This window comes from Bison bison, unplaced genomic scaffold (genome assembly GCF_000754665.1).
Source record: "Bison bison bison isolate TAMUID 2011002044 unplaced genomic scaffold, Bison_UMD1.0 scf7180017864384, whole genome shotgun sequence".
Lineage (NCBI taxonomy): Eukaryota > Metazoa > Chordata > Mammalia > Artiodactyla > Bovidae > Bison > Bison bison.
Window position 1 is genome coordinate 9,728,896 of NW_011494956.1, and position 24,608 is coordinate 9,753,503.

The window sequence follows — 24,608 nt, forward strand, 5'->3', positions numbered from 1 at the left end:
TGAAAGATCAGCTGTTAGCCTTATGGGAATCCCCTTGTGTGTTATTTGTTGTTTTTCCCTTGCTGCTTTTAATATTTGTTCTTTGTGTTTGATCTTTGTTAATTTGATTAATATGTATCTTGGGGTGTTTCCCCTTGGGTTTATCCTGTTTGGGACTCTCTGGGTTTCTTGGACTTGGGTGATTATATCCTTCCCCATTTTAGGGAAGTTTTCAACTATTATCTCCTCAAGTATTTTCTCAAGGTCTTTCTTTTTCTCTTCTTCTTCTGGGACTCCTATGATTCGAATGTTGGGGCGTTTAATATTGTCCTGGAGGTCTCTGAGATTGTCCTCATTTCTTTTAATTCATTTTTCTTTTTTCCTCTCTGATTCATTTATTTCTACCATTCTATCTTCTACTTCACTAATCCTATCTTTTGCCTCCATTATTCTACTATTTATTCCCTCCAGAGTGTTTTTGATCTCATTTATTGCATTATTCATTATATATTGACTCTTTTTTATTTCTTCTAGGTCCTTGTTAAACCTTTCTTGCATCTTCTCAATCCTTGTCTCCAGGCTATTTATCTGTGATTCCATTTTGTTTCCAAGATTTTGGATCATTTTCACTATCATTATTCGGAATTCTTTATCAGGTAGATTCCCTATGTCTTCCTCTTTTTTTGGTTTGGTGGGCATTTATCCTGTTCCTTTACCTGCTGGGTATTTCTCTGCCTCTTCATCTTGTTTATATTGCTATGTTTGGGGAGGCCTTTCTGTATTCTGGCAGTTTGTGTAGTTCTCTTTATTGTGGAGTTTCCTTGTGTGGGTGGGGTTGTATGGGTGGCTTGTCAAGGTTTCCTGGTTAGGGAAGCTTGTTTCGGTGTTCTGGTGGGTGGAGCTGTATTTCTTCTCTCTGGAGTGCAATGAAGTGTTCAGTAATGAGTTATGAGATGTCAATGGGTTTGGAGTGACTTTGGGCAGCCTGTATATTGAAGCTCAGAGCTGTGTTCCCATTTTGCTGGAAAATTTGCATGGTATGTCTTGCTCTGGAACTTGTTGGTCCTTGGGTGGTGCTTGGTTTCAGTGTTGGTATGGAGGTGTTTGATGAGCTCCTGTTGATTAATGTTCCCTGGAGTCAGGAGTTCTCTGGTGTTCTCAGGATTTGGACTTAAACCTCCTGCTTTTGGTTTTCAGTCTTATTTTTACAGTATCCTTAAGACTTCTCCATCTATACAGAACCATTGATAAAACATCTAAGTTAAAGATGAAAAGATTCTCCACAGTGAGTGACACCTAGAGAGGTTCACAGAGTTACATGGAGAAGAGAAGAGGGAGGAGGGAGTTAGAGGTGACCCGAATGAGATGAGGAAGAATCAAAAGAGGAGACAGCAAGCTAGCCAGTAATCACTTCCTTATGTGCGCTCCAAAGTCTGGACCGCTCAGAGATGTTCACGGAGTTATACAGAGAAAAGAAGAGGGAGGAAGGAGACAGAGCTGGCCAGGAGGATAAAGGGGAGAATCAAAAGGAGAGAGACAGATCCAGCCAGTAATCAGTTTCCTAAATGTTCTCCACTGTCTGGAACACACAAAGAGATTCACAGAGTTGGGTAGAGAAGAGAAGGGGGAGGGAGGAGACAGAGGCGACCTGGTGGAGAAAAAGGAGAGTCCAACGTGGAAGAGAGCAGTCAAGCCAGTAATCTTGCTCCCAAGTAAAAATGGGTACTGAAGATTGGGTTCTTAAAGGTACAAAATTGATAACAAATACCAAAAAGCAAAGGTTAAAAATCTAGAGTAGAGGTTGGAGTTCCAAAAATACAATATTGAAGAAAGGAAAAAAAAAACCACAAAAATTACAAAAAAAAAAAATATATATATGAAGTTTGCTTTAAAAAATAGGGTCTCTTTTTTTTTTCAAAGTTATAGTAGGTAATGAAAATGAAAATTAAAGGAGTAATAGAGGACTTAAAAATTTTAAAAAAAGTTAGTAAAAATAGTAAAAATATATCTAGGACTTTCTCTGGTGTTGCTGTGGGCAGTGTGGGGTCAGTTCATTTTCGGATAGTTCCTTGCTCCGGCTTACATTTCTCAAGATCTATAGGCCCCTTCCTATGTAGTCGGTACTAACTACAGGGTTTTAATCTATTGCACCTGTCACTTCCAAGGCGGTTCCCTCTGTTTTAGCATCTTGTTTGCTGGTCTCTTCAGTGTCTGATTTCCGCCCTGGCACAAGGGGGCGGTGGTGGACACTTTTAGGCTCACTTGTTTAGTCTCGCTGTGGGGAGGGAGGGACACTGCAAACAAATAACACTAGCGTGTGCTCGCAGTGTCTCAGCCACACTGGGCCTGCCCCCGCTCACGGCGTGTGTGCCCTCCCTGCCCACACTGCTCAGGTTCTAGGTTGCTCCGCCAGGAACCGTCTGAGGCCGGCCCTGGGCTGCATGCACCTCCCGGGTCTAAGCCGCTCAGGATCAGGCACTCGGGTAGTCCTTAGAGGTGCAGATTCGGTTGGGCCTGCGTTTTGTGCCCTTCCCAGGCCTGAGCAGCTCAGGTGATCAGGTGTTGGCGAGTGCAGTTGCTGCGACTTATCGCCTCCCCGCTGCTTGGTTTTCTGGGTGTACAACCAGCGCACCTTCTCAGGCGGATGTTGACCGTCCAGAACCCCAAGAAGTCTTAGTTACCAAAGACGCCTGCTTGCAGTTTGGTGGATAATGCCTCTTTGGGGCTGCAATTGCCCCCTTCCGGCTCTGGCTGCCTGTTACCTGGGGGATGGTCTGCAGCTGGTTAGCTCTGTTCAGTCCTTTGTTCTGGGAGCGGGTCTGATGGTGTCTTAGGTTAGGGCTTTTTGCATAGCTCTAGTCCTTTGTTCTGTGAGTGGGCCTGGTGGTGTCTTAGGTTAGGGCTTTTCGCGTGGTAGCTATCCCACAGTCTGATTTGCTAGCCCAAGTTAGTTCCCTCAGATTGCCCTCAGGGCATTCAGGCCCCGTCCTTACTCTGAGCAATGCAGCCCTTGTCCCCCTGCCCAGCCCCCGCTTGCTAATGGTGGATGCAGGCGTCTGTGCTGCTTCTCCACTGGTGGAGTTACCGTTGGGCACATAATCTGTGGGTTTTAATTATTTATTTATTTTTCCTCCTGGTTATGTTGCCCTCTGTGGTTCCAAGGCTTGCCACAGACTCGGCAGTGACAGTGCTTCCTGGTGTTTGGAAACTTCTCTCTTTTTAAGATTCCCTTCCCGGGACGGAGCTCCGTCCCTCCCTCTTTTGTCTCTTTTTTTGTCTTTTATATTTTTTCCTACCTCCTTTTGAAGACAATGGGCTGCTTTTCTGGGTTCCTAATGTCCTCTGCCGGCATTCAGAAGTTGTTTTGTGGAATTTACTCAGCGTTTAAATGTTCTTTTGATGAATTTGTGGGGGAGAAAGTGGTCTCCCTATCCTATTCCTCTGCCATCTTAGTCCCCAATTCTATATAGGCTTTTGATAAAGATTAAGCAAAATATCATGAAACACCTGAGTCACAGTAGCTCAGTGATGGTTAATTCCTTTATATTCATGGGTCTGCCACCTACGTGAAAAATACACCAATAAAATCATGCTTTTTTTTTTTTTTTTGCTTTGGAGCAAGCATTTTATAGGAATATTTAAACGTATAGATTGGGGCTAACCCCTAAACTTATTATCAGGTGACATTTTCTGGAGAGTTCTATTTACATCTTTAAATCACTCTGTGATCTGGTATATGCTGCTTGCATTGAACGCTAACTTAAAACTGAGAGAAGGTGAGATCTCACTAGATGCTGAGCCCTTTCCAGTTTTCCAAAGTGAGTCATACTTGTACTTTACTAGCGGTTCTTAAAAAAGGGTGCTTAACGAGAAACATCAGAGAAGGCAATGGCACCCCACTCCCGTACTCTTGCCTGGAAAATCCCATGGACAGCGGAGCCTGGTAGGCTGCAGTCCATGGGGTCACCAAGAGTCGGACACGACTGAACGACTTCACTTTCACTTTTCACTTTCATGCATTGGAGAAGGAAATGGCAACCCACTCCAGTGTTCTTGCCTGGAGAATCCCAGGGACGGGGGAGCCTGGTGGGCTTCCATCTATGGAGTTGCACAGAGTCGGACACGACTGAAGCGTCTTAGCAGCAGCAGCAATGAGAAACATGAAGGAAAAAGCTATTGATGCAAGTGCTTTTGAGAATGCCAAACAATAGGATAGCCACAGACTAAATAAGCAAATACTTCTTCTGTATTCTCACCTTACAATTGAGATTCCACGTATGTCTACTAAACAGGGCAAAGAGCTATCCTGTAATATTTAGAGCTTTCACAGTCATCTTCCAAAGTCTGCTGCATGATTAGTTGGGCACTACTGTGTGTATTTACAGGACATCACGGTGGTGGGAATGTTTGCTGTGGATCGTGTTCTGTAACACTGCCGTGAACTGTTGGTTATGGAAGACTGGCTTTGCCCACCAACCCAGGAATAACTAACTGCAACTGCCATATCACTAGTCTTGTTATGACTGATCGAATCAGGATGGAGAAATTTCCTCCTCTCGAATTTGGGACATCTCTGGTATCTTTTGTAAGAAAAATAAACCATTCTAACAGACTCATTTAAAACTTTAATGCAAAATCTTGTCGTCCCCAGAAGAACGGTCTTCTAGCATCTTCCCAGCAAGTGGTCATCTGAACGTTCACCTTTTAGTGGTTTCCCATAATGCTCTTGGGATGATAACCAAACCCTGCCCATGGCCTATAGACCCAGCCTCACCTCAAGTCCATGCACGAGAGCCCCCCAACCATCCCGGTCATCTCTTAGCCCCACAAAAGAGCTGTGCTTCTTGGGGACTTGGGACTTGTGTCCAAGCCTATCCTCTGACAACCCAATTAGGAGATGGGTCAGCCAGGCAGATGGGGTACCAGTTCACAAGGGGCACAGCCCCTCACAGGAAAGGGCCTGAAGTGGAGAAAAATGTACACTTCTGGAGCTGCTTGGGCAGAGAAGGGAGGTGGGACTGCAATCGGCCATTAGGTTTATCTTGCCGGGAGGTGAGGGGGGCAGGGCAGGCAGGTAAGTTTGAAGCCAAGGCTAAAATGCTCAGGAGGGCAAAGCATGAGAGCAATGGAAATTTTAATGCACATCCACAAATTCTCTGTCACATTTCCCACCAGAAGGTGGTCCTAGGTCCTGGGAACAGGCATTGGGACTGCCTTGAGGAGTAGAAAGGCATAGACATGATGCTGTGTGAGCTCCAACACTAGCTCAGAAAGTCTATGCAGATTCCACCTGGCTTGTCTCGTTTGCTCTCTCCTGGGCCACATGCTTCAGAGCTCCAAGGCCATAACACAGGAGAAAGCCCATGAGAGGCCATCTGGGGACGGGGATGCCCAACAGTAGACCTGTGAGTGAGGGGCCCTTTGAACAATTCCAGATCAGCCATCCCCTGAATGACTATGTGAGAGATCTGAGCCAGAAGCATAAGCTGCGTCTGGTCCACCTCCAGACCATGAGGATGAGAGTAAAAGGACGATTATCTTAAGCACCCAGCTTGAGGATTTGTTTTGCACCAATACTGAATGACACGAAGGCTAGGAACTTGAGTCTTGCTCCCTGATCTTGTATCCCCAGTGCCAAGAACAGTGTCTAGCCAAGAGCAGGTGCTTGATCATATTTGTTGGATGAATGAATGAATGAACAAAAGAGAAGCTTACTCTAACCACCAGCGACCCACCCTCAGTACCTTCTTCTGGCCAGCATGCTGCCTTTCCCACCTTACTGACTCCCAATCAGCCCTTGGATCCCAGCTCCAGGATCACTTTCTCCTTTCTCAGGGTAACTGCCCATCTCCTGTCTAGATGAGCATCCTGTCTGATACCCCCGAATAACCCTGTGTTTCTCCTTAATGACACTTCCCAGGATTAGCATTACATAACCAAGCTGCTGAAATTCCTGGCTGGCCCGCTGCCTCCTGTGCTTGACTGTAAGCCACCTGACAGCAGGGATGGGTTCTGTCTGTTCACAAGTGTGTCTCCAGCGCTGAACAAAACCTGGCACAGAGTCCGCTGAGAGCACGTCAGAACAGTTCTGGAGACAGACGATATTCAACTTAGCTGTTTTTACTCACAACACTTGTGATACCAAATGTATGGGGCTTTTTTCTCACACCCACCAGTTTTCCGGACACCAGCTGGGTGTCCCACAATTCAGTTTGCTTCTGACGCTGACCATCCAGAGTCAGCTTCAGACCCCACAGGATTAAGGGCTTGGTCCTCAAGATTACTCCCATGTCAGATGCCAGTCACAGGTCTCCGCCCTCAGGCTGCCCACTTCTGCCCTGCTTTGGCTCCAAAGATAGGAGGCTTCCTGCAACCCCTCTACTTCAGATTTGATCATTTGTTACGAGAGCTCATGAATCTGGAGGCAGAATAAGCACTATTATTTATTGTAGATTATCATAAAAGATACTCAGTAACAGCCATATGGAAAAAACACACTGGACAGGATATGGGGCAAGAGCACACAGTTTACACGATCTCTCTGGGCTCACCACCCTTCCAGCACTTCTCTGTGTCTGTCAACCTGGAACTTCTCTAAACCTCACTGTTCAAAGTTTTCTGCTGAGGTTTTATGTAGGCAAGAGTGCTTAAATCAATGGCACTGATGACTGAACTCTACCTCTGGCTCTCTTCTCTCCCCTGCTGCTGCTGCTGTTAAGTCACTTCAGTCCGACTCTGTGCGACCCCATAGACGGCAGCCCACGAGGCTCCCCCGTCCTTGGGATTCTCCAGGCAAGAACACTGGAGTGGGTTGCCATTTCCTTCTCTCCCCTACTGATCATGAAAACCCCTTAATCCTGCCTTGGTCTTTTGGGCACAGGCTCCCATCCTAAAGCTATCTAGACTCCATCCAGTTATATGTCATCTCATCAGCATATAAAAGACACTCCTTAATGGCTCAGATGGTAAAGAATCTGCCTGCAATTCAGGAGACCCGGGTTCAATCCCTGGATCAGGAAGATCCCTGGAGAAGGAAATGGCAACCCACTCCAGTATTCATGCCTGGAGAATTCCATTGGACAGAGGAGCCTAGCGGGCTACATGGGGTCACAAAGAGTCAGACATGACTGAGTGGCTAATACTTTGGAGACTTAGCACTCTGGAGATTCCAGGGGCTTTAAGAGTTGTGTGCCAGAACCTGGGACAAAGACTGAATATTAATTTTTTTATGACACCACAACAGCCAACCTCATTATTAGAAGCTTCGAATTCTTAGAAGTCTCATTGCGTTAGAACTAGCCTGTTAGCTACTAGCCTATCTTCCACCAGGCTTTCCAAGTCCACTCACACCTGGGTCATCCTCAAACCACACAGACCTTGGGGAACCCAAGAGGTTGAGTGTCTTCTTCAGGTCTACATAACAGCCGGGGGAAAAGCTGAAACCTGGAGCCAGCTCTCTGCCTCACCAGTCAGTGCATTCCCATTACACCACACTGCCTCCTGGATGTTTTCACGGATGTTAAACGCTGTGGCAGCATTGTAACCCTCCAACCAAAGAACAACAAACAAATCTGAGTGCTTTTCATAATGGAACATATGAAATGGGTAAAACTTCTTAACACTGAACACATGGTGTCCAAGACCTATACAGAACAAGAGCTCATGTGATCCTTTAGGCACCTCCCTGCCAAATACCTATGGGGTGAGACCCTGAGCAAACATTTAATTCAGATTTTAATTTGGCCCCTATTTCCTAGACAGACCCTGGGTCAATTTTCTGCAGAGGGATTTTTTTCTCTTCTTTGTCATTCCCAGCATCTTTGGAGATTAGGGACAGAAATAAACTCCAAGTGATCTGCAATAGTTCAGTAAGACACCACTCCTGAACAACTGAGCTTTTGACAATACAATGACTGGGAAAACAAAATGTGAAAATTTTAATGGGATGTGATGTGAAAAAGAAAAAAACATACAGAATCATGTACTGCATGGCTAAATTTTTTTAAAGGTATATATGTATATGCTTAGAAAACTAGGATGGAAAGAAATATAAATTTTAAAATGACATGGTATTTCTCATCCTTCGGATGGGCAAAAAAATAAAAGACTATTCATTTCTGGTGCACACTAGTCTCAAAAGGGATGAGTTCATTCACACATTGTTAGTGAGAGGGTTAACTGGAATGGAATTTGTAGAGAACCAGTGGTCTTATTAAAACAATAAACACACATACCCTTTGCCCTAAGAATTCATATTCTGGGTATCCAGTTCCCAAGACTGCTCACTCATGTGTACAAAGCAGCAATAGGAATAACTATAAAAATGTGAAAACTGAAATGGTCTCATGTATAGAAATGGCTGGAAAATTACAGTTTGTCCATACAATGGAATATGATTCAGCCTTAAAAGGAAGAGGTGGATTTAGGTGTGGGCATGGACAAACGTCTGGAAACACTGCCCAGTGAAAGACAGACGAGAGAGGGCTGGCATAGCAGATATAGGAAAATTTCATGTAGGTAAAACGTACATCCGTGTATCTCAACGGACCTATGGAAATTTTAAGATAACATGCAAACTTACTGAAAAAGGTCTGGAAGGAGACAGCCCTCTAAATTAACAGGGGTGGACTTTTAACCTCGATCGTATACTTTTCAATATCTACTCACATATTTAGTGCTCTTTTTGTACAACGTGTTGTGTACAGACTTTAAAAGATTTAGTAATGGTAGAAGAAAATGTTAATACTGCTAAATCAAAAAAAAAATTAAAAAGGCAAGCCCTAATACAGCCCCAATAGTGTGAACTCAATTATGTTATAGATACGTTACCAAACTGGACTGAGTGGTTTTAAACAGCAGTGGGAGTGAGGCTTTTTATTGTTTACTCTTCAGAACTTTGAACCTATTTTTATTTTTTTAAAAAATACAAGGAACAATTTTTTTAAAAAACCAGAAAGAGGAAAAATGTCCTTAATGTTACGGGTGCTTATAGCTGGGATTACAGGTAATCTTAATTTTCTTTCAAACAAATCACAAGACAGAAGGCTAACAGGAAACTCTTTAAGCAGGTGGTGGCATCTTAGAAGATTTCTTTCTCATTGGTAATTTTCTGCATTTTCCAAATTTTCTTAAGTAGACATGTCTTACTGTTACAATCAGAAAAAAAAGAAAGCTGTTAAGTTTATTTATCAATGTGGTTAAGCAAGAAGTCACAAGGTGGGTACAGGATAAATTATAAAGAGATTAGTGGTTTTGAACAGTACCCCTTTCAAAACTCAGTGCAACATGGAACTTGATGCGTAAGAGAGATAAAGGCAGAATTTGCTAGGAGGGGCTTCATGCACCACTCGACAGAAGGCTCATCACTGCAGAAATCAGGGTCCTAGGAACGCCATCGGGAAATGCACTGTGCAGACTGGGGCTTCAGGGGGTGCGGGCGGGGATGGAGGTGGCTTTTGTGCTGGAATGGTCAGAGAGGGCTTCAGGGACTCAGCAGAATCTGTGTTAAAACTGAAAGGGCAGGAAGGACATCTGTGGGCACGGCTGATGTGAGCAGGCATTTGGAAGTAGGTAAGTGATGTGGGCAGTGGTGCAGAAGCGGGGGCACAGCCAAATCCTCTGAACCATTGACTGCTGGCAGGCTTTACACATTGACTCATCAGTGAACAGGTGGAGGATGACTGGGACCAGACTAGGTTCCTGTGGGAGCAGGGAGCCACAGCAGGTTCCGGAAGGCATGCATGACAGGATGAAGGCGGTATTAAAGAAACATCACTGTCTACAGATGGATACACCCCTGCATATTCATTCTACCCTTGAGTTGTAGCAAGACACTGGCAGCAAGAAGACAGACAACCTTCTGGGCCTTGAGTTCACTGTTACTCAACTCAAGGTTTTGTTACAGTTGTGCTGCATTTGGTCAGTGCTATCTCATAAGTAACCCATATTCCAAGGGCAATGGGGCTGGGAACCCCAAGCCACAGCTCGAGATACCTCCCTGGGATTGAAATCCAGGCTGTGGCACTTCAGGCAAGTTGCTTTACCTCTCTGAGCTGCAGTTTCCTCACCTGTAAATGGTGATTCAAATATCCACTTAACAAATATTTACTGAGCATCTGCTATATGCCAAGTACAGTCATAGAAATGGGATCAGTAGTGACCAAATAAGCCTAAAATTCCTACCCACATGGAGCTTAGATTCCAGTGGAATGTGAAATGACCCATTCCTGAGTTTGTGGAAAGGACTGGATGAGATGTTTCTGGGATGCACTTAGGGTAGTAGTGATTCTACACCTAATTCCCATGTGTAGGGGGTTTTCTTCCCACACATTTTCTGTCTGACACCAGCTGAGTGTTCACCCCACCCCATAAGGTGCACCCTGAGGAGACTCAGGACGAGAAGGCACAGGATACTGGCTGAGGTGCATATCAAAGGAATGATTTCAATGAGCCCTGGCTTTTACAGATTCCCATACCCAGAAGAGGGTTAAATTCTTTAAATTGAGATATCTGGTTTTCTTTAATTAACAGTGATCTTTTGATGTTCCAACTACCTGATCTTTGTAGCAAAAACTCCTATGTACCCTGACCCCTCCCTGACCTCTTGGGAAAAGTCTCTCACAACCATCTGAAATGCTGGGTCCCTGGCTTAAGTCCCCAGTTTTGTCCACCACATAAAACACAATTCTCAACTTTTAAGTTGTGCTCTTTCTTCCAGTGATAAACTCAACTCTGACAGCACCTACCTGGAAATAGCCTCAGCTCTCACAAGTTCAGGGCTTCACCCCACAAGGCTGTCCCCTCACTACTTCAGATGCCAACTGCAGATCCAGGTTGCCACCTGTGCTTCTAACTGGCTATGGATTGAAGTTCCAATGAGCTCCCTCTTTGGGTTCAATTGATTTGCAGAGTGGCTCACAGAATTCAGAAAGAACAATTTACTTACTAGACTACCAGTGTATTACAAAGGATGTGACTCAGGAACAGCCAGATGGAAGAGACGCACGTGGCAAGGTATGTGGAAAAGGTCTTGTAGCGTTCACGGTCTCTCCCAGACTACCACTCTTCCTACATCTCCATGTGTTCACCAACCTGGAAGTTCTACAAACTGCATCCTTTGGGTTTTTATAGAGGCATCACTGAGGCAGGAGATAGATGGGCCCCAGGCTGAGCAGCTGGACTCTGTCTCCTGAGGACATAGTATCTGTCTCCTAAGGACAGATACTTCAAGATAAAGAGCAGAGAGGAGCTGAGTCCTGCTTGGGTAAAAAAGATACGGAGGCCACATATTTCTCATTCCTGGGATCAAGGAGACCTCCCAAACTACACGTGTAGAGAAAGGTTCCTTGGGCATCAGAGAAGGGAGAGGGTATCAGTCAATAATATGTCCTGCCAGCCTCCCAGAAACTCTCATGCTGAAATCCATCTTGGTTAAAAGATGAATGTGCACATCGGGGAGGGTCCTGAGTCACATACCTATATACAATGAGCAAGATGATTGGCCAGAGAAAACCTGGAAAAATATCCCTGTAATAGCAATTTAAGTCAAAAGTGCAGCTCTCCCTCTGAGAGTGCCTGTGTCCTTTCCACATGACTCTGCTTCTAAGAAACACCTTACCCACTTTTACTATCTCCATCTCTTTACTGAATTGTTTTCAAATTAAGACAAGAACCAAGGGACTTCCCTTGTGGTCCAGTGGCTAAGACCCCATGCTTCAAATGCAGGGGGCCCAGGTTCGATCCCTGGTCAGAGAACTAGATCCCACAAGCCACAACTAAGCGTTTACGTGCTCTAACTAAAGATCCTGAAAGCCACAACAAAGACTAAAGATGCCAGTGCAGCCAAATCAAAAAAATAAAAAAAGAAGACAAAGTTTAAAAAGTTTTAAAAAGAGAAAAACTGAGATCATCATTACCTAGGCATAACTGACTAAATCACTGACTAATGGTAACTGAGTTAACCTCCATCCCCCGCACCCCGCCCCCGCCACTCTTCCCCAGAAATCAGAGGTGGTACTACTGAAAGTTCTAATCTTCTAATCACAAGGTTGGTTCTCCAGGCAACCAGTCCCCAACCTTAGGTCACGTGGAGGCTTAACTCACCTCATTCACATAATGAAAGACACCTTTTCAGTTTCCTCTAGGAAATGTCAAGGGTTTGAGGAACTCTGTGTCAGAAACAGTGACAAAGAACAAATAGACATTTATTACAAATCAGAATATCCCAAGTTGTAATGATGCTCCTTCTCTTCATTTTATCATTATGCATGTTCCCTATAGCATTTGGCACCAAAAAGGTACCCCAGAAACACCAAAGGACTGATCTACAAGTCCTTGAGATCCTTCTACCTGGAAACAAAGTGCCCTACATTTAGCCCTGGGCTTAGACTAGCATGGAAGTTCCTCTCTCTGCACCCTGCCCCCCAGCATGGCCAATTCCACCTTAACAAACAGGGCTGGGAAGGGAGAATGAAAGAAACTACCCTTAGGGCCATTCAACACAGAGAAGGCTCTTCTAAACTCTAGCATTTCCATGGGGAGATGAACAAAACTTTATAGGCTGGTGACAGCTGGTCCGTTCTCAGGCAGCGCTAACCATGGTCCTCACCTAGACATGAACCCTGAATGGACCACCCCATGGAGATGACTCAGTCCCTCCAATCCGGCCAGCCCAGGGCAAGGCCAATCCTCACTGAATGGATTTCAGCATCAAATGTTCATTTCAATGTGCTCACAGGGTGGGGAACAGGCACAACCAGGACATATTTATCCTGAGCCAAGTGACCAGAAGTTTGGGTATGAGTTGAAAGGAGAAAAAAAAAAAAAATGTAAGCAAACTTTAGAACCTTATCTTTGGGGCTCCAAGAATGTGTTCCACCAAAAGCTTAGCTGGCACATATCTTGATACAGAATGACAGTTTCCAGCTTTTCTCACCAACTACATGCTGGTGTTCTGGTGCCAGCCTCTATTTTTATAGCCTGAATAATGCTAGGGTTATTCAGGCAAAGGACCAGACAAGAGCTGGAGACAGAGGGACAGGGCACAAGAGGCATGAGCACTGGGGCCAACATCCCACTCAGTCTCCAACAGCAAACCCTTGAGAGTTGAGTCTGGGACAGCAGTCGAGCCCACCCTCCTCTTAGAACCCAGACCTCAAGCCCCCTTGGGGCTGAAACTCCATCTGCCTCGTTCCATGCTCTAGCCCCAGGACCTGGAGCACAGCAGTGCTTAATGAATGAATGACCACACTGCCCCACCCCAACTTCAGCACACTGGACTCCTTGCTGTTGCCCCAAAACCTAAGTTCCCCTTCTGCCAACTCAGTGTCTGTGCCATTCCACTCTCCTGGCCCAGATGCCTTCTTGATCTTGTTTAATTTTCACTCATCCATGAACTCAGCCCAAATCCTACCTCCCCTGGAAGCCTTCCCTAACCCCAAGGCTGGGTGAGGTCCCCCCCCAACACTGGGCAACCTCAGTCCTCCCACAACACTTCTCAATGTCACAGGCTTGAGTCAGCTTCCTTGCCTACCTCCCCGAAGGCTGGGTAGATGCAAAGCTGAGGAAGCAGCAGGTATTTAACAGGTGTCTGTGGAAAGAAGGAAGGGAGGGAGGGAAGAAAGATACCAAGGATGCTGTGGATGGAGAAGCACCTGTCACTGAAACCTACAACAGACTAAGAACAAAACACCAAAACCCAACAGATCAATGAACCATTCACCAACAAGTTTACTGAAAAAAAAAAAATTGCAGGAAGTGGTGGGAAAATACTTTTCAGTGGGTTCAAATGGGAAGCAGAGGCCACTCTGCTGTGGCCTCTTCTCCTCTCTGGGGGTGGGGGCTGGAGGGGAAGAGACAATGTTGGGAGATTGGGTGAGTGGGGCCACTTGAAAGGGCACAAGCAGCTCTCATGGGCTCAAAGTTCTTGAAGGTTCCTCTGGTATCAAGGAAGCTGAAGGCCCTTCTTTCTGGAGTAACCTCCCACTGCTGAAGGGAACTAGGACTCACTCCCTCAAAGCTGTTAAGAACATGGCCTGAGTCAAGAAAGAGTGATAATGAGAAACTTCCATTATTCTGTTGGCCCAGTTCCCGAAGGTAGGAACAGAAGCTGGGATTTAAGACAGATGATCTGGGAAGAAAAACTATTTGTGGCTGGAGCTTTCTTAGCACAGCATTTCTTTTCAAGACAGACACCTCCAGTTGCCCCTCAATATTCATTTATTCTTTACTAACAGAATCCTGATTAAGTGGGGGGTTGTGGGCTTCCCTGGTAGCTAAGTTGGTAAAGAATCCACCTGCAATGCAGGAGACCCCGGTTCGATTCCTGGGTCAGGAAGATCTGCTGGAGAAGGGATAGGCTACCCACTCCAGTATCCTTGAGTTTCCCTTGTGGCTCAGCTGGTAAAGAATCTGCCTGCAATGCAGGAGACCTAGGTTTGATCCCTGGGTTGGGAAAATCCCCTGGAGAAGGGAAAGGCTACCCACTCCAGTATTCTGGCCTGGAGAATTCCATGGACTATATACAGTCCATGGGGTCACAAAGAGTCAGACACGACTGAGCGACTTTCACTTTCACTTTGGGGGTGGTGGTGAGGAAGTGTCACTGGCATTGTCAGCTCACCATAAAATGCATCTCCTCTTCCTCTTAGGCACTAGGCTGGACCACATTTCCCAGCCTCCCTCACAGGAGGTATGGTCATGTGACTGACTCCTGGCAAATGTCAGTGGGAGCAATTCTCTATCAAGTCTGGCCCATAAAATCTTTCCATCCTCCATCTTTCATGTTCCTTCCTCTTTCGCTGACTGATGCAAACGAGCATGACAGCCTTAAGAGCTTGGATCCCTGAATCACCTTTTGGAAAAGAGCCCCTACCCTCCCTTTTCAGGAACAGCCATTTTGGACTCTGTGTGAACAAACAGTTAATGTCCATCATACTTGAGTCATTAAATGTACAGCAGACCCTTGAACATGGCTCCACTTACAGACAAATCTTTTTCAATAGTAAATACACTACTACACAATCTGAGGTTGGTTGAACCCACAGATGTGGGACTGCGGATATGGAGGGCCAACTACAGTTACACGCAGAATTTTTACTTGGGGGTGGGGGAAGGTCAGTGCCTCAAACCTCTGTGTTGCTGAAGGGTCAACTGCATTTGGTTTGTTTGTTTCAGCCTATCTAACTCCTCTAAGCAGCAGTGTGACCTGCTAAATACTCATATGACCCTTTTAACTGGGAATGGCCATGTGACACAGTTCTGGCCCTGACACATTAGAGGAGGTCTGCTGGATGTTGTGGGGGAAAAGTCTGTTTTCCTGATAAAAGGTATCAGGGTGGCTGGCACTTCCTTCCTGCAGCAACCATTCTGCCATCATGAAGAAAAGGCCAGGAAAAAGAACAGTGTGTCAGTTCAGACAGATATCTGCTGTTGAAACCAAAGCCAGCAACCCCCTACCTTCAAACATCTTGTTACACAAGAGAAACAGACCATTATTTGTTTAAGCCAGGAAGGTAGGTTACTCTGCTGCCAAACACAAGCCTGCTTTACAACCACTCATTCATTCATCCATTCATTTATTCACCCAACCTTTATTGAGGCCTATATCATGCCAGTTCTTGAGCTAATGGAAGAAGATACAGAGATGAGCTGGGTGTAGCCCCTGCTCTCCTGAAGCACCCAGTCAAGCTGTGGAGACAGGCCCCTGGGCAGACAATCGGAATTCAGTGGGAACGGATGCTGTGGTGGCACAAGATGATCTGGAGGGTGTGAGCAATGGTGGTGGGTGAGCACAGAGCCAAGGAGTTCCCAACTCCCTTTCTGGCACTGGACACACAGAGCAAACACCCCTCAAGCTAAAAAGCAAATAACAAGAACGTGCTGTGCTTGGCTGAGCCAACTGCAATTACTTACTGCATTTGAGTCCCTAAACACCATCAATTAATGCAGCTGTTTCAAGATAATCAGCAGTCATTAGAGCAAGATGCTCAAGAGGAGAATATAAAAACTCACACGCCGCTGACTTAGACATGCTGGAAAGTCTGTGAACCGAGGATGAGACAGGCTGGCTTAGACCCTCAGACCCTCCTGGCCTGCTGACATTAGGATCTCTCTTTTTCAAAGACACAGTCATCTTTCACCTTGAAGACAGAGCCCCCAAAAATCAAACGTCTATGCCATGACCTTCAACCATAAATGCCCAAACTTTGATTCTCAGGTGTGCATTTGTTTCCATTAAGAACTGCAGTGGAGACAGACTGGCAACAAAAATCAACCCCATCTGGGAAATCAAAACCAGAGAAGTCAGAGCAGTCGGGGAACCAACTGGAAAGTAAAGGTTCTCCTCCTTTTAACTCAATGCTGCCTACACACAAATAATTTTTCTTTTTTAGTGAATGGTATTATTGGTCATTTCTTTACTTTCCAAGTATACTAACGCATATATATGGAATTTAGAAAGATGGTAACAATAACCCGGTGTACGAGACAGCAAAAGAGACACTGATGTATAGAACAGTCTTATGGACTCTGTGGGAGAGGGAGAGGGTGGGAAGGTTTGGGAGAATGACATTGAAACATGTAAAATATCATGTAAGAAACGAGTTGCCAGTCCAGGTTCGATACACGATACTGGATGCTTGGGGCTAGTGCACTGGGACGACCCAGAGGGATGGTATGGGGAGGGAGGAGGGAGGAGGGTTCAGGATGGGGAACACATGTATACCTGTGGTGGATTCATTTTGATATTTGGCAAAACTAATACAATTATGTAAAGTTTAAAAATAAAATAAAGTTAAAAAAATAAATAAATAATAAAAGTAAATTAAATTTAAAAAAAAAGAAAAAAAGACAAAGCCTCATTGACCTCAGATTCCAGAAGTTTAAAAATAAATAAACTAGGACTTCCTTGCTGGTACAGTGGGTAAGAATCCACCTACCAGTGCAGGGGACACGAGTTTGATCCCTGGTGTGAGAAGATCCCACATGCCATGGAGCAACTTCAGCTACTGAAGCCCACGAGCCACGAGCCCATGCTCTGCAACAAGTGAAGTCACTACAATGAGAAGCCTGAGCACCGTAATGAAGAGTAGCCCCCTGCTTGTCTCAACTACAGGAAAGCCTGTGTGCTGCAATGAAGACCCAACACAACCAAAAAAAAAAAAAAACAAACAATTTTTTTTAATGAATAAAATAAGCAGGTTCCTCATTAAGAGGATTGATTATCCGCTTTCCAGTCTGACTGCCGACTTATCAGTACAAAGAACTCCAGTGGAGACCAGAGGGTGTGCTAATCACACAAAGCAGAGAGGCACTCGGGTTCTGAGGCTATAATCACAGGCTCCTCTAGTCCTCCCCCCAGCGCTGGAGGCCATCACTAGCGGGCAGGCTGCCATACTGGAGTTCCTCTGTAGAACACACGGAGTAGCGGAGGGTGAGAGCTGAGGAGGAGGGACCTCCCTTTCCTGGACCAAGTATTAAACTCAGGCCTGTTAACACTTTCCCAGAGACTTTCAGATCCAGAAGGTTCCAGCTATGGCAGACACAGGACACATGACAATGTCAAAAGCACAGGCCCAGAATGGTACCACTTGTGCTAAAGCCCATGATACCAAACCTAGATTTAATATTTGACCTAACTGCGATTTCAGCCTCCCCCAGATACGTCATCTCAATGGCCCAGTTCGGAGTTTTCTGGCCAGCACGAATGAGGTGATCTCTCACATGAGTCCTCTCTATCCAGAGAAAGTAGAGATAGACTACAAGATAGACCCTTGCCCCTCGCCCAGAAGAACGCGACTTGGCCTGAAACAACCCTGGATTTTCTTTTGTTAATAGCCTCCTTGCCACTCTCTCGTCCTACTTATAAAAACCGTCTCTTTGCACAGCCCCTCAGAGCGCCCTTCTGTTTACTAGATGGGGTGCTGCCCATTCAGGACTCTTGAGTAAAGCCAATTAGATTTTCACATCTATTTGGTTGAATTTTGTTTTTCCCTAGTAGTCTGGCCCTCTGCCTCAGGCTAGTCTCTGACCTGCTCTCAGGAGCAGCTGTACCATTCGTCAGAGAACTGGGTTTCCGGTGGGATCATGGGTTTCTGGGGTGATGGACAGTCAGCCCAGAACAGTGGTCAGGGCATCTGGTGCCATCAACCAGGACCAGGAATATGCTGGCAAACCAGGTGAGTAAACACTGAGTTCACAGCCTCTTATCATGCTTCCCGCTAACGACCTGAGGCCAAGAGTGATAGTTAAAACACGAACAGCCAGCATGTGTCAGACATGGACCAGTCAAATGAGTGCCTATGTTTAGCAGCGGGCAAGGCCACGTCACCAGAGTATACCAGCTGAAGTATACCACTGTGCCCCACCCCTCCTGCCTCAGTCAACCCTTCACAGGCTAAATTCTGGCCTCTCGAGGCCATAAAAAGTGGCCTGGAGTCAGGTGAGTGCCCAGGAAATGCCTCTGCTATTATTCCTGTCCTTCACCGTGAACTTGAGCATGATGTCCTCCATTCTATGGGCAGGAGGCTATGTGTATCTTACCATCCTATATCCATCATCTCAGTGCAGTCGGCTGGTATGAAAAATGTTTTGCAACCCACTCCAATATTCTTGCCTAGGAAATCCCATGGACAGAGGAGCCTGGTGGGCTACAGTCCGTGGGGTCACAAAGAATCAGACATGACTAAGTGACTAAACAGCAAGAGCATTAAGGAATGAATGGTTAAAAAAATAAAGACAAAAAAAAAAAAAAAACAACCCACAGCTAACATTTAAGCATGTACTATGCATTCTAAGTCCTTGTCATGTACTGTCTCATCTCAGCTTCACAGTAATACCATGAAGTGGGTATTATTATCATAACCTTGGTTTTACAAAAGAGAAAATAGAGGCATAGAGAAGCTGGGTAACTTGTCCAAGGGTACGAGCCTAATAATGACAGATCCAGGATTTAAAGCCAGTCTGGCTTCAGGGTCTACACTCTGACCCACTGCACTGTGCTGAGTACACACCCACAGGAATGTTAGTATCAGGAAGTCATCAGAGAACCTCTGACACCCACACACCCTGAAAAATCCTTCCAGATGGTTTCTGATGATGCTGAGCATATACTGTTGTTGTTTTTCTCCACTCAAGAGATCTGAATTCTAGGGGAAGCCTTTTAAACACCCTGTGGTCCATGTCCCCATCCCTAAGAAGATCCCAGACCTGCCAGAAGGATTGAACAAGATCATGGACACAGCTCCCTGTTTAAATGGTAAGCTACTACATAAGCAAAACATATGATCATAATGATTAATATATTTCAGTAAAGGGACAGATAAAAATTTCTATACCTATCAATCTGCTGCTGCTGCGTCACTTCAGTCGTGTCCGACTCTGTGTGACCCCATAGACGGTAGCCCACCAGCCCCGTCCCTGGGACTCTCCAGGCAAGAACACTGGAGTGGGTTGCCATTTCCTTCTCCAGTGGATGAAAGTGAAAAGTGAAAGGGAAGTCACTCGGTCGTGTCCGACTCTTAGTGACCCCATGGACTGCAGCCGACCAGGTTCCTCCGTCCATGGGATTTTCCAGGCAAGAGTACTGGAGTGGGGTGCCATTTGTTGTATATACTTCTACGGAAGGTCCTATTTATATCTCTTCACATTTCAGAAACAATGTTTAAAGCTTAATTTACTTCTGTAAGCCTGGGTCCTTCCATTATTACTTCTGAGCTTCCAGACATTTCTACTATATCTTTAATAATTTTACTTTAATCTTTCATCTTAGAAGCATAAAAAGTTAATGAGGCAGTAAATATCTAACTTCAGATTCTTCTATATTAGCAGCTGACACAATTAGCAAGCAAGAGCTTCATTTTACTTTATAATTAAAAAGCTCAAAATGATACTACTCTGTCTCTGAAGGCCTGGAGTTTGGTGTTGGATCCAAGAATGAGGTGGATCTAGGGAAGTAAGCTGTGGTTTCTGTCAGTTGGAAAGACACATGTCTCCAAGTAATTGAGGGGTAGGACAAATAGTATTCAAACTATTTGTAAACTGGGTGTAAATGATGATGCTAACCACAGACAGGAGTGCAGAGGAGAGGAGGGGGAGGAAGTATCAGAACCAGGAGCAATGATTTTCATCTTAATCTGTTCTTTAAAGCTATTGATTGTGGCTCTCTCTGGAAGCTGGTTATACACAGAGGCAGAGAGTGGTAAGCAGATGACAAAAGGATGCCTCATAATACAAAAACATGAACGCATAAGTTGGGGGAGTGACTATGCAAACACAGAACTTTCAAGTTCCTAAGTTGCTACCACTAGATATTTGAGTTGCCCAAGCTCTCCTCCACCCTACTACCAGCACAGAGGTGGCTCGATCAATGTGTGCAGTGCAGGCAGCCTAGAGGACATGGGTGACGCTGCCTCCTAGCCACAAGAACTACATCACAAGGCTCCTCCAAGTTCTTTCATCATTAACACCTGCTGTGCTCCTGAGATGGCTCCTCTCTTCATTACTGATAGCCCTGCTTCTTTCCCAGAGCCAGTGGCTTCCCTTACAAAGGCCCAAGAAGATTCAGAGCAGCATCCTGGCTCTAGAGATGGAGGCTACTTACTATGCTGGAGGCTGCGGCTCAGTGAGGCCACCCCGGCCCTCCTGCCTTTTGCACTCAGACGGAGCCTTGCAGGATCTCCAGGTTGAGGGGCTTTGGTAGGTCCTATTCCACCTGTGAGGCTACTCAGGAGGCTCAGGAAGAATCCCAGGGAGGCTGCTGCCCACCGTCCTACCAGAAGGCAGCTGTTGCCTCTTCTCCCGCTGCTAAGCACAGGTATGTGCGAGCGCGCTCAGTTGCTTCAGTCTTGTCCGACTCTTTGAAACTCTGTGGACTGTAGCCCACCAGGCTCCTCTGTCCAAGGGAGTCTCAGGCTAGAATACTGGAAAGGGTTGCCATTTCCTCTTCCAGGAGATCTTCCCTACCCAGGGATTGAACCCATGTATCTAGCGCCACCTGCACTGCAGGTGGATTCTTTACTGCTGAGCCACCAGGGAAGCCCCAGGCACAGGTTCAGACCCTCCCAGCCAGCTCTCTTTTGGCCATGCCCCTCAGCATCCCAGGTGTGAGCTGGCTCCCCCAGGCTGGACCCCAGAACAATGTTGTTGTTGCTCAAGCCACCTTTTCCAAAGGGGCACACCCCTCATTCACAACTTCAGAGGGATTCGTGCTTTCCCACCTCCCTGGGTCCAGCTCTCACCTGGCTTTCATGGCCTCCTAGGAAGCAGAACGGTGGGGCCTGGCACACCTTATTTCAGGTAACTGTGAGGCCATTTTCCCTATCTCAGCGAATTTGCTTCTAATGATAACTCCTCCCCCAGAATGTGGGCCCATGACACCTTATCCACCAACCAAGAACCTCATTCCAGGGCTGAAGTCTACCCCGGGGAGTTTTCAGAACCCTGGCTATTCTGTCATCCCTTTTCCTACTTCCTCCAGATAGCAAGCTTACTTTCTTCCTCTTTCCCTCCCTCCCCTTCTCTCACTTACAGACCTCAGGCATTAATTAAGCCTCTTCTAGAAAACAGCTGCAGGAATCCTGGGTATGAGCCAGACCTGGAGGCAGAGACAATCTGGGTGAGGAAGATAAGCCCACAACAGTTTTGAACCTACAAGCAGTGCAGGTTCTCGCTTCAAAGTGACATTCCAAATTCCAATCCTTTCCAGATTCCTTAAAAAGGGGACACAGGCTGCTCCCACCCTTGTTGCCTCTGGCCATTCTCTCCAGGGCTGGCCTTTGATAGAGGCGGCAGGGCTGGCCTTTGATCTACCTGCCAGCAGGTCATGGCCACTCACCACAGTCAGAAACACCTTCCCCAAACACCAGCCTCCTCAACAGATGAGCAAATCAAATTGCCAGAAAAGTGCAAGAAGGGGTGTTCTTAGCTCTCTCCAGGGAAATGAAGCTCTCTCCTTCATCTCCACTGGAGTGAAGACGGTGTGATCTGAAGCAGTCAGCGGGACTCCACAAGTGGCTTCCCCTTCATTATGCGCAGGGATGAGGGACCCTGAACGGGGCTGCTGCCACAGCTCAAGGCCCTAGAGGTCAAGCGGTGGAGGACTCACCACTCACCAGGGAGCCTTATCTCCCCACGGTGGCCATCATCTTATCACTCCAATCGGGGCATGAAGACAGCTTCTTTTCTTCCTAGAAACTCTGGAGTCCCCCCTGAGTTAGAGACCCAGTTGTCAAAGTCGGACCCAAAAATTATGCTCTCTGCCCTCACTACACACAGAAATGAATTTCTCCACTCAGATATTTCTTTAAAATTTGATGAAGGATAACATTCTGGAAACAGTGAAGCACAATGGGAAAACATGGGTTATGGATTCTGATAGCCTGGATTCAGGAGGGACACCCACTTATTTACTAAACAAACACTGAGTACCTGTCATTTAGAGAATGGAAGCCTGGGTGCTGGGGGCTTAACGATGGTTCCACCCTCCTGGGCGGTGGGGCATCTGACATTCAATAACTCATCACACAGCAGCCTGGGGAGGGCTGAAGAAACACCCACAGGAATTTGGGGGCATGGCACCCCACTCCAGTACTCTTGCCTGGAAAATCCCATAGACGGAGGAGCTTGGTGGGCTGTAGTCCATGGGGTTGCTGAGGGTTGGACACGACTGAGTGACTTCACTTTGACTTTTCACTTGCATGCATTGGAGAAGGAAATGGCAACCCACTCCAGTGTTCTTGCCTGGAGAAATCCCAGGGATGGGGGAGCCTGGTGGGCTGCCGTCTATGGGGTCGCACAGAGTCGGACACGACTGAAGTGACTTAGCAGCAGCAGCAGCAGAGGGAGCCTACCAGGCCCAGTGTGACCGGGGGCTAATTACTTACTAATTCACTATTCAATGGTAAAAACTATTGAGCTAAATACTCTTCAAACAAATCACTGGGAAGAAAGAGATGCAGATACCTCCTTCCGCAAATGCTCTAAGTGCGGAGCTGCAAAGGCCCGGTGGCCCACCTAAGTCCCTGGTGCCCGAAAGTAGCCTCCCAGGTATCAGTGATGGGGGCTGGCCAGGAGCTAACCTGTAAAATAGACATGCCTCGTACATATCCTTTCTAAAACATAGTCGTTGTTTTGTCCTGTCCTACTCTTTTGCGATCCCATGGACTGTAGCCCCCGAGGTTCCTCTGTCCATCGGATTTCCCAGGCAAGAATACTGGAGTGGGTTGCCATTTCCCTCTCCAGCCAGGAATTGAACTCCTGTCTCCTGCATTGGCAAGCAGGTTCTCTACCACTGAGCCACCAGAGAAGCCCTCTCTAAAATAGACAATTCATTCAATCCAAAACTTAATGAAAGCCAGGAGAATGGATGAGTTGGGTTCATGCACTGGTTTTCTGACTGTCACCCTGCATTTCCACCTCTCTCCAGGAAACTCGAGGTTTTTCAAACCACCTGTTTGTTTTAAACCCTCTTCCCAGAGATGTCCGAACAGCGCACCAACACCTCCGAGGAGGAATTGTTGCCGAGCCGGGTCCGCAGTCACCTCACGTTTGTGAGGGTGGCCGAGCACACCGTGTTCCACCCTTGGGTTCATCCGCGGGCCTTCTGCAAATAGCAACAAATGTCCCCAACTTGTGGAGCCTTCTTGAGGCTCCCTTAGTCGCCCACCCCACGCTTCCCCATTCGCACGCGATCTGATCCCAGAGCTCTCGTGATTTTACTTTTCGAATGCTTACAAAGCACCCTGTCTTCCCACGAAGGCACTAGCCAGCCGGGCAGGGATGTCCTCCCCACCCCCCCACCGAAACGCCTCGCCGAAGCGGGTAAAATATGGCTCCAACGCCTCTTGCACCGCTAAACCTTCGACCACCCACCCACAGGTAGAATTCGAAAGACCGCTGCAGCCGCCAAGAACGCGGCCAGCTCGAAGCACATCCAATTTCGCATGTATGACAAAGCCGGCTGCTTTAAAAGGCTGCGACCTAGACAAGTTCGCGAGCAAGAGCAACTGCGGGGGGTGGAAACCCCGCAGTCCTGATCTGAGCATCCCGGAACGTTCACCCGCGCGCGGAGCTACCCCTTCGCGGGGCCCCGGGACTCCCGGGGGCGCCGTGCGCAGGTAGCGGCCGGAGCAGCCGGCCCCACCGCCGAGGAAGGCCGCCGAGAACTTGCTGCCGCCTGCTTACCTGGCGCCCCGTGGGCTCGCGGCGGCCGGGGAAGGGGGATCTTGCAGGGGAGCTCCAGTTCCGGCTGCAATCAGGCGGCAAGAGTGCGGGGGCCGGGCCGGCGCGGGCCGGAGGGGCGGGACAGCGCACCCAGGCAGAGGAGGTGCGGAGCTGGAGGTGGAGAAGCGGGAGGTGGCGGGGTTTAAGGGAGGCACCCGCCGCGGGGTGCGGGGCAAGGACTTGGGAAAAGGGCGGCGGGATCCTAGGCCGGGTTAGGGGGCGCTGGGGCTAGGAGAGAGGGCGGCGGATCAGAAGGCGGGGACTGGGATCCGGGCGCGGGAGCTGAGGGGTCGGCTTAGGGAGAAGGAGCGAGTCCGGGGCCGGGGTTTGGGGAAGAGGCGGGGATGGAGGAGGGAGCTTAGTAGCCGGGTTCAGACCGGGTACCCGCAAGCGCGCCCCTGACCTCCCCC

General features: G+C 47.1%; 1 protein-coding gene across 1 annotated transcript in view; it reads right to left on the bottom strand.

Annotated features, from left to right (window-relative positions):
• PXYLP1 (2-phosphoxylose phosphatase 1) overlaps positions 1-24,589 on the bottom strand; it is an 87,171-nt gene extending 62,582 nt beyond the window's left edge. The window contains exon 1 of the mRNA XM_010858199.1: positions 24,160-24,589. The gene's annotated coding sequence lies outside the window, so the exon portion shown is untranslated. The remainder of the gene's footprint in view (positions 1-24,159) is intronic.
• Between the last annotated feature and the right edge of the window lie 19 nt (positions 24,590-24,608).